The sequence below is a fragment of the Anomaloglossus baeobatrachus genome, chromosome 7, assembly GCF_048569485.1.
Source record: "Anomaloglossus baeobatrachus isolate aAnoBae1 chromosome 7, aAnoBae1.hap1, whole genome shotgun sequence".
NCBI lineage: Eukaryota > Metazoa > Chordata > Amphibia > Anura > Aromobatidae > Anomaloglossus > Anomaloglossus baeobatrachus.
Genome location: NC_134359.1, coordinates 309,828,833 through 309,838,709, shown reverse-complemented (window position 1 = coordinate 309,838,709; position 9,877 = coordinate 309,828,833).

Here is a 9,877-nt window from a genome sequence, read left to right as displayed (position 1 = left end):
GAGGCATTGCCTCCGGTGGGCTTTTGGGGGCGTGGCTTAGGCCGCCACGCATAGGAGTTCCTCTGGCCTTTCTCCGGCCTGCTGGATGAAGAGGATTGAGGCTTGGCGGAGGGACGAAAGGACCGAAACCTCGATTGTATTTTCCGTTGCTGAGGTCTCTTCGGTTTGGACTGGGGTAAGGAGGAGTCCTTTACCTTGGATTCCTTAATAATCTCATCCAATAGTTCGCCAAACAAGCGGTCGCCAGAAAACGGCAAACCGGTTAAGAACCTCTTGGAAGCCGAGTCTGCCTTCCATTCGCGCAGCCACATGGCCCTGCGGACTGCCACAGAGTTAGCGGATGCCACCGCTGTACGGCTAGCAGAGTCTAGAACTGCATTCATGGCGTATGAAGAAAAAGCTGACGCCTGAGAAGTCAAAGACGCAACCTGCGGAGCAGAATTACGTGTGACCGCATTAATCTCAGCCAGACAAGCTGAGATAGCTTGGAGTGCCCACACGGCTGCAAAAGCCGGGGCAAAAGACGCGCCCGTGGCTTCATAGATGGATTTCACCAGGAGCTCTGTCTGTCTGTCAGTGGCATCCTTTAGCGATGAGCCATCTGCAACCGATACCACAGATCTAGCCGCCAATCTAGAGACTGGGGGATCCACCTTGGGACATTGAGCCCAACCCTTAACTACGTCAGAGGGGAAGGGGTAACGTGTGTCAGTAAGGCGCTTAGTAAAGCGCTTGTCCGGAACCGCTCTGGGCTTCTGGACAGCATCTCTGAAGTTAGAGTGATCGAAAAACGCACTCCGTGTACGTTTGGGGAACCGAAACTGGTGTTTCTCCTGCTGAGAAGTCGACTCCTCTACAGGCGGCGGCGGGGGAGATATATCTAACACCTGGTTGATGGACGAGATAAGGTCATTTACTATGGCGTCCCCTTCAGGTGTATCAAGATTGAGAGCAACGTCGGGGTCAGAGCCCTGAGCTGCTACATCCGCCTCGTCCTCCAGAGTCCTCAAGCTGAGACCCCGAGCAGCGTGAGGAAGTCGGGGAAGATTCCCAGCGGGCCCGCTTAGCCGGTCTGGGACTGTGGTCCGGCAGGAGTCCTCCACGTGAGACCTAGGGGCCACCCCAGGAGCACGCTGCGGCGCGGACAGAGAGGGGCCTGGAGGCGATGATCCAACAGTGCCCGGGGCCTGTGTAAGGACCGGTCTGGACTGCAAAGCTTCAAGCAGCTTGGCAGACCATTTGTCCATAGACTGAGCCATGGATTGTGAGAGTGACTCAGAGTTTTTCAGCAAAAACGGCAAACTCTGTCCCTGCCGCCTGGACAGGGGGAGCAGGGGGGTCTACCTGAGCCGAGGGTCCTACTAGTGACCGAGGCTCCGGCTGAGCAAGCAAAACAGGGGTTCAGCATTGCTCACAGTGAGGGTAGGTGGAACCCGCAGGTAACTTAGCCGCACAAGAGGTACAGGTCGCAAAATAACCCTGTGCCTTGGCACCCTTGCTCCTTGTGGACGACATGCTGTTGTCTCCTAGGAGAGTGATCACTGAGGGTATATGGAAAAGGGTATACAGCCCGACCGAACAGAAATATATAAATATATAGTATCTATTCCGGCACCCTAAGGGGACCAGCACCGGGTGACCGGTGTGGCTTACCGACCGCTAAAAAGCGGAGCGTGTGTCCTCCAGATTCCCTGCCTTAGGTCTCCCAGCGTTGCAGAGCTCTTTCCTGGAAATCCTCCACCGGCAGAATGCCAAAAAAATGGCTGCCGGAGCTCTCTGGGGAGGAGTGGGGCCGTGGGCGGTGCTAGAAAAGTGCGGGAATCTGGAGTCCCCACAGTGATCAGTGAGGGGGGAGGAAACATCCAGGATGCTCCGGCCCTCACATCCGACGTCAGGCCGGCAGTCCCGCCCTTACCCCTGATAGACAGGCCCGGGGCGGGAGTTTTGCTACTAGGCCGCAATTGAAGCCGGGGACTAAATTTAAGACCGCGGCCGACAAGCAGGCGCGGTCGGCGCGGAAGTCCGCCGGCCGTCACAAATAAGCAGCTGCTGCAGCGTCCGGGATGAAGGCGCTCCATGCACATCCCCCATGGGGACACAGAGTACCTTAGTGATGCAGGGCCCGGTCCCTGAGGATAAATAGACTACTGTCCGACAGATTCCCACAGGGGCTGCGGAGGGAGCACGGTCCCAGTGAATGGATGACCGCTCAGGATCCCACTTCTCCCAGAGCCGCTAAGGGATGGTGAAGGAGACGGCATGAGGCTCCGGCCTTTGTACCCGCAATGGGTACCTCAACCTTAACAACACCGCCGACGTAGTGGGGTGAGAAGGGAACATGCCGGGGGCCCCGTGGGGGCCCACTTTTCTTCCAACCGATATAACTAATATGAGAATGCATGAGTGGATGTGTGCCTCCTTCCACACAAAGCATAAAACTGAGGAGCCCGTGATCCACGGGAGGGTGTATAGGCAGAGGGGAGGGGTTACACTTTTTAAAGTGTAATACTTTGTGTGGCCTCTGGAGGCAGAAGCTATACACCCAATTGTCTGGGTCTCCCAATGGAGCGACAAAGAAATGCTCAAGTTCATCATCGACTTCCATTATACACGGTATAAGTCCATCCGAGCGTCTGACAGCTCATTACGAGCACCGAGCATGGTAGTGCCCGCTCCTCACTAGTTACCAGTACAGAGCACTCGAGCATGGTAGTGCCCGCTCATCACTAGTTACCAGTACTGACCACCTGAGCATGGTAGTGCCCGCTCATCACTAGTTACCAGTACTGAGCACCTGAGCATGGTAGTGCCCACTCATCACTAGTTACCAGTACTGATCACCTGAGCATGGTAGTGCCCGCTCATCACTAGTTACCAGTACTGACCACCTGAGCATGGTAGTGCCCGCTCATCACTAGTTACCAGTACTGATCACCTGAGCATGGTAGTGCCCGCTCATCACTAGTTACCAGTACTGATCACCTGAGCATGGTAGTGCCCGCTCATCACTAGTTACCAGTACAGAGCACTCGAGCATGGTAGTGCCCGCTCATCACTAGTTACCAGTACTGAGCACCCGAGCATGGTAGTGCTCGCTCATCACTAGTTACCAGTACTGAGCACCCGAGCATGGTAGTGCCCACTCATCACTAGTTACCAGTACTGAGCACCTGAGCATGGTAGTGCCCGCTCATCACTAGTTACCAGTACTGAGCACCTGAGCATGGTAGTGCCCACTCATCACTAGTTACCAGTACTGATCACCTGAGCATGGTAGTGCCCGCTCATCACTAGTTACCAGTACTGACCACCTGAGCATGGTAGTGCCCGCTCATCACTAGTTACCAGTACTGATCACCTGAGCATGGTAATGCCCACTCATCACTAGTTACCAGTACTGAGCACCTGAGCATGGTAGTGCTCGCTCATCACTAGTTACCAGTACTGAGCACCCGAGCATGGTAGTGCTCGCTCATCACTAGTTACCAGTACTGACCACCCGAGCATGGTAGTGCTCGCTCATCACTAGTTACCAGTACTGAGCACCCGAGCATGGTAGTGCCCGCTCATCACTAGTTACCAGTACAGAGCACCCGAGCATGGTAGTGCCCGCTCATCACTAGTTACCAGTACTGACCACCTGAGCATGGTAGTGCCTGCTCATCACTAGTTACCAGTACTGACCACCTGAGCATGGTAGTGCCCGCTCATCACTACACTGTGTGCAGAATTATTAGGAAAGTTGTATTTTTTTTTTTTTTAACTTCGTTTTATTAACAATTTCAAACATGGTACAACTGACATTTGCCATATAACAATAGCTCAGTATATAGATAGTAATATTTGAATATAACAATGAACAGTCATGTAAAGTCCATAATATCTTTAGCACTTCCGATCGAACACTATTATTAACCATACGTCTTATCATTTGCATATATATCTCATTTTATATTGAGCATAAGAACAGCTCTATCAGCATGAACATATTTTGAAAACAAGATAGAAAAAGGAAGAGAAAAAGGAAGAAAGAAAGAACAACAGCCACATTGCATTATTATACCTCAATATACCATTGGACAGTGTTTCATATCCCAACATCTAACGGGAACCACCATTATCCGCATAATCTCCCTCAAACCTCCGCAAGTGTCTGGAGAAGAATTCCACAAACCCCAGATTTTGTTACATTTTCCCGGGCACCCCCTATTATAATTATACCACCCGCTCATAGACTATGGTTGCATTGACTAGTGTAACCCAGCACCGCACAGTTGGATCCGAATCTCCCATCCACCTCAGAGCTATTAATTTTCTAGCCAGAAACAATGCCTCTCTGAGGAATATTGTTATGTAATGATCCCAGGACTCTTCCTCCCCCCCCCAAACAGGCATATCAAAGGGTCACACAAAACAGGAATCCACACATTGATGTCCGCAGAGATGTCACTGCCCGCCAGTACGAGGATATATTGGGACAGCTCCAGATCATATGTATGAAATTTGCCCCTGAGAGATGACGCCTCGGGCACTCCGATGTACGAGAACGGCCCATACTAAATAATGGAGTTGGAGTAAGGTATGCCTGGTGGACAATGTAGCATTGAATCAACTTATTATTAACTGAAGGGGACACCGCAGCCGGAGATTGCAATATCTCTTCCCATTCCTCTCCCTGTAGAGAGGGAATTAGAGATCTCCATCTATCCTGGGCTGGCAAGGGGTCCGACTCCTCCCCCACCGACAACAGGTAAGTATAAATGGCTGAGATGAGGCCTCGAGGTCCTTGTGATTTTAGAATACCTATCATAGGAAGTGATGATATCAATCTCCTCACTCCAATGTTCTGTATGTGGGACTGAATCGCTGTGCGAATCTGCAGGTATCTAAAGAATTGTGATCTTGGAACATTATATTCAATCTGGACTTGTTCAAAGGACTTGAAGGTTGTGGTTCCCGGGACAGAAAGATCACCTAATGCACTGACGCTGTGAGTGGCCCAGAATTGCGCCGAGGGGTGATCTCTCAGAGTATGGAAGTGGCTATTCCCCCATAATGGGAGTCCCGCCACCACCCCTTCGAAGTGTACCACCCTCTTGGCTTGTCGCCAGACTACTCTTGCCAATCTGAGGAGGGGTAATTGCCGTGGTGTTCTCAGTCCATCTGAAAACCCACTAAACAATCAGTCCCAGCCGCATGTGCCAAGTGACTTTCAGAGTTTGGCAGCTGACATCCAGGCATCCAGGTCTCTAGTGCCCTAAGCTGTCCCGCGAGGTAGTAGAGGATGAACTCCGGTAAAGCCATCCCTCCCGGTCTTCTGGATCTCTGTAAAATGGATAACCGAAGTTTGGGTCTGGACTTCCCCCATATGAAAGAGGTAGTAAGCGAGTTCAGCGTAGAGAAGAAGGATTTGGGCACTGATACTGCTCTATGTTGTAGTGTATAACTAAGCTTTGGAAGTAATATCATTTTGATTAAGTTTATTCTGCCAACCACTGACAGGGGTAGCTTGCTCCACAAGTTATATTTAAGCTTAATGTGCTCCAGAAGTGGTGTTATACTCGTCTGCAGGTCTAGTGTATGGGCTTTCTGTATGTGTATTCCCAGGTATTTAAAGCTAGTTACCACTTGCAGAGGTGACCTACCCTCCATTGAAATTCCAGACCCGTGCATTAATGGCATCAAAGCCGACATATCCCAGTTGATGCGCAGTCCCGAAAACTCCCCAAATGTATCTATAGTGTCTATAACCACCGGTAGAGTCTCTTGTACTCGATCTAAGAAGACAACCATGTCATCCGCATACAATCCTATTTGATCTGTGCGGTCGGCTATAGTGATTCCAGTGATCTGTGGACGAGAGCGGATTCTAATTGCCAAAGATTCAATAACTAGTGCAAACAATGCAGAGATATATCAATATAGAGATAAACATTCCTGACATAAAAACAAAACCCAAAAATGAGTGCCAAATATAATATAATATAATATAATATATATATATATATATATATATATATATATATATATATATATATATATATATATATATATATATATATATATATATATATTCGCCCCCTTTCTTTCTGATGACCCTCAGCAGCCACCATCCATAGATTCTGTCATTGCCTGATCTGTTTACACTCAACATTGCGTGCAGCAGTTCACCACAGCCTCCAGACACCACAGCCTCCAGACACCACAGCCTCCAGACACCACAGCCTCCAGACACCACAGCCTCCAGACACCACAGCCTCCAGACACCACAGCCTCCAGACACCACAGCCTCCAGACACCACAGCCTCCAGACACTGCTCCCAGAGGGGGACTGTTTTCCCTCCCTGTAGAGCTCACATTTTATGAGGGACCACAGGTTCTCTATGGGGTTCAGATCAGGGGAACAAGGGGGCCATGTCATTATTTTTTCCTCTTTTAGACCTTTACTGGCCAGCCACGCTGTGGAGTAGTTGGATGCATGTGATGGAGCATTGTCCTGCATGAAAATCATGTTTTTCTTGAACGATACAGACTTCTTCCTGTACCACTGCTTGAAGAAGTTGTCCTCCAGAAACTGGCAGTAGGTCTGGGAGTTGAGCTTCACTCCATCCTCAACCCGGAAAGCTCCCACAAGTTGATCTTTGCTGATCCCAGTCCATACCAGTGCCCACCTCCACCTTGCTGGCGTCTGAGTCGGAGTGGAGCTCTCTGCCCTTTACTGATCCAGCCTCTGGCCGATCCATCTGCCCATCAAGAGTCACTCATTTCATCAGTCCATAAAACCTGTGAAAAATCAGTCTTCAGACATTTCTTGGCCCAGTCTTGAGGTTGTATCTTATGTTTCTTGGTCAGAGGTGGTGGTTTTCAGCCTTCCTTACCTTGGCCTGTCCCTGAGTACGGCACACCTTGTGCTTTTTGATACTCCAGTAACGTTGCAGCTCTGAAATATGGCCAAACTGGTGGCAAATGGCCTCTTGGCAGCTTCACGCTTGATTTTCCTCAGTTCATGGCCAGTTATTTTGCGGCTTTTTTGCCCAACACGCTTCTTGCGACCCTGTTGGCTATTTGCCATGAAACGCTTGATTGTTCGGTGATCACGCTTCAAAAGTTTGGCAATTTCCTGACTGCTGCGTCCCTCTGCAAGACATCTCACAATATGGACTTTTCAGAGCCCGTCACATCTCTCTTCTGACCCATTCTGCCAAAGGAAAGGAAGTTGCCTACTAATTAAGCCCCCCTTATAGAGGGTGTTGATGTCATTACACCGCACCCCTCCTCATTACAGAGAGGCACATCACCGGAGTTACGTCATTGGTAGTTGGCTCTCACTATACAGATTGGAGTAGGAGGACATGTATAACAAGTATCATGTGATCAAATACTCATTTGCCTAATAATTCTGCACAGAGTGTAATTATCAGCACCGAGCACCCGAGCATGGTAGTGCCCGCTCATCACTAGTTACCAGTACTGAGCACCCGAGCATGGTAGTGCCCGCTCATCACTAGTTACCAGTACTGAGCACCCGAGCATGGTAGTGCCCGCTCATCACTAGTTACCAGTACTGAGCACCCGAGCATGGTAGTGCTCGCTCATCACTAGTTACCAGTACTGAGCACCCGAGCATGGTAGTGCCCGCTCATCACTAGTTACCAGTACTGAGCACCCGAGCATGGTAGTGCCCGCTCATCACTAGTTACCAGTACTGAGCACCCGAGCATGGTAGTGCTCGCTCATCACTAGTTACCAGTACTGACCACCCGAGCATGGTAGTGCCCGCTCATCACTAGTTACCAGTACTGAGCACCCGAGCATGGTAGTGCCCGCTCATCACTAGTTACCAGTACTGAGCACCCGAGCATGGTAGTGCCCGCTCATCACTAGGTACCAGTACCGAGCACCCGAGCATGGTAGTGCCCGCTCATCACTAGTTACCAGTACCGAGCACCCGAGAATGGTAGTGCCCGCTCATCACTAGTTACCAGTACCGAGCACCCGAGCATGGTAGTGCCCGCTCATCACTAGGTACCAGTACCGAGCACCCGAGCATGGTAGTGCCCGCTCTTTAAGAGTACGAAGCTTGGTAGTGCTCCTCATCACTATTTCCTAGGCCATCTGGATTTTCCGTACTCTTTGCATTTACAGCATCTCCGGTTTCCACACTCCACTAACCCAACGCTCACATCTTCTCCGCTCTATACACCGAGCATTCAGAGCTTCCCTCTCACACGCTCCCATCTTCTCCACCTAGAAACCTAGATCCGAGGACTGCGCTACGGCCAGAGGCCGGCCCCTGCACCAGGGGGGAGCGCGCTACGGCCAGAGGCCGGCCCCTGCACCAGGGGGGAGCGCGCTACGGCCAGAGGCCGGCCCCTGCACCAGGGGGGAGCGCGCTACGGCCAGAGGCCGGCCCCTGCACCAGGGGGGAGCGCGCTACGGCCAGAGGCCGGCCCCTGCACCAGGGGGGAGCGCGCTACGGCCAGAGGCCGGCCCCTGCACCAGGGGGGAGCGCGCTACGGCCAGAGGCCGGCCCCTGCACCAGGGGGGAGCGCGCTACGGCCAGAGGCCGGCCCCTGCACCAGGGGGGAGCGCGCTACGGCCAGAGGCCGGCCCCTGCACCAGGGGGGGAGCGCGCTACGGCCAGAGGCCGGCCCCTGCACCAGGGGGGGAGCGCGCTACGGCCAGAGGCCGGCCCCTGCACCAGGGGGGGAGCGCGCTACGGCCAGAGGCCGGCCCCTGCACCAGGGGGGGAGCGCGCTACGGCCAGAGGCCGGCCCCTGCACCAGGGGGGGAGCGCGCTACGGCCAGAGGCCGGCCCCTGCACCAGGGGGGGAGCGCGCTACGGCCAGAGGCCGGCCCCTGCACCAGGGGGGGAGCGCGCTACGGCCAGAGGCCGGCCCCTGCACCAGGGGGGGAGCGCGCTACGGCCAGAGGCCGGCCCCTGCACCAGGGGGGGAGCGCGCTACGGCCAGAGGCCGGCCCCTGCACCAGGGGGGGAGCGCGCTACGGCCAGAGGCCGGCCCCTGCACCAGGGGGGAGCGCGCTACGGCCAGAGGCCGGCCCCTGCACCAGGGGGGAGCGCGCTACGGCCAGAGGCCGGCCCCTGCACCAGGGGGGAGCGCGCTACGGCCAGAGGCCGGCCCCTGCACCAGGGGGGAGCGCGCTACGGCCAGAGGCCGGCCCCTGCACCAGGGGGGAGCGCGCTACGGCCAGAGGCCGGCCCCTGCACCAGGGGGGAGCGCGCTACGGCCAGAGGCCGGCCCCTGCACCAGGGGGGAGCGCGCTACGGCCAGAGGCCGGCCCCTGCACCAGGGGGGAGCGCGCTACGGCCAGAGGCCGGCCCCCTGCACCAGGGGGGAGCGCGCTACGGCCAGAGGCCGGCCCCTGCACCAGGGGGGAGCGCGCTACGGCCAGAGGCCGGCCCCTGCACCAGGGGGGAGCGCGCTACGGCCAGAGGCCGGCCCCTGCACCAGGGGGGAGCGCGCTACGGCCAGAGGCCGGCCCCTGCACCAGGGGGGAGCGCGCTACGGCCAGAGGCCGGCCCCTGCACCAGGGGGGAGCGCGCTACGGCCAGAGGCCGGCCCCTGCACCAGGGGGGAGCGCGCTACGGCCAGAGGCCGGCCCCTGCACCAGGGGGGAGCGCGCTACGGCCAGAGGCCGGCCCCTGCACCAGGGGGGAGCGCGCTACGGCCAGAGGCCGGCCCCTGCACCAGGGGGGAGCGCGCTACGGCCAGAGGCCGGCCCCTGCACCAGGGGGGAGCGCGCTACGGCCAGAGGCCGGCCCCTGCACCAGGGGGGAGCGCGCTACGGCCAGAGGCCGGCCCCTGCACCAGGGGGGAGCGCGCTACGGCCAGAGGCCGGCCCCTGCACCAGGGGG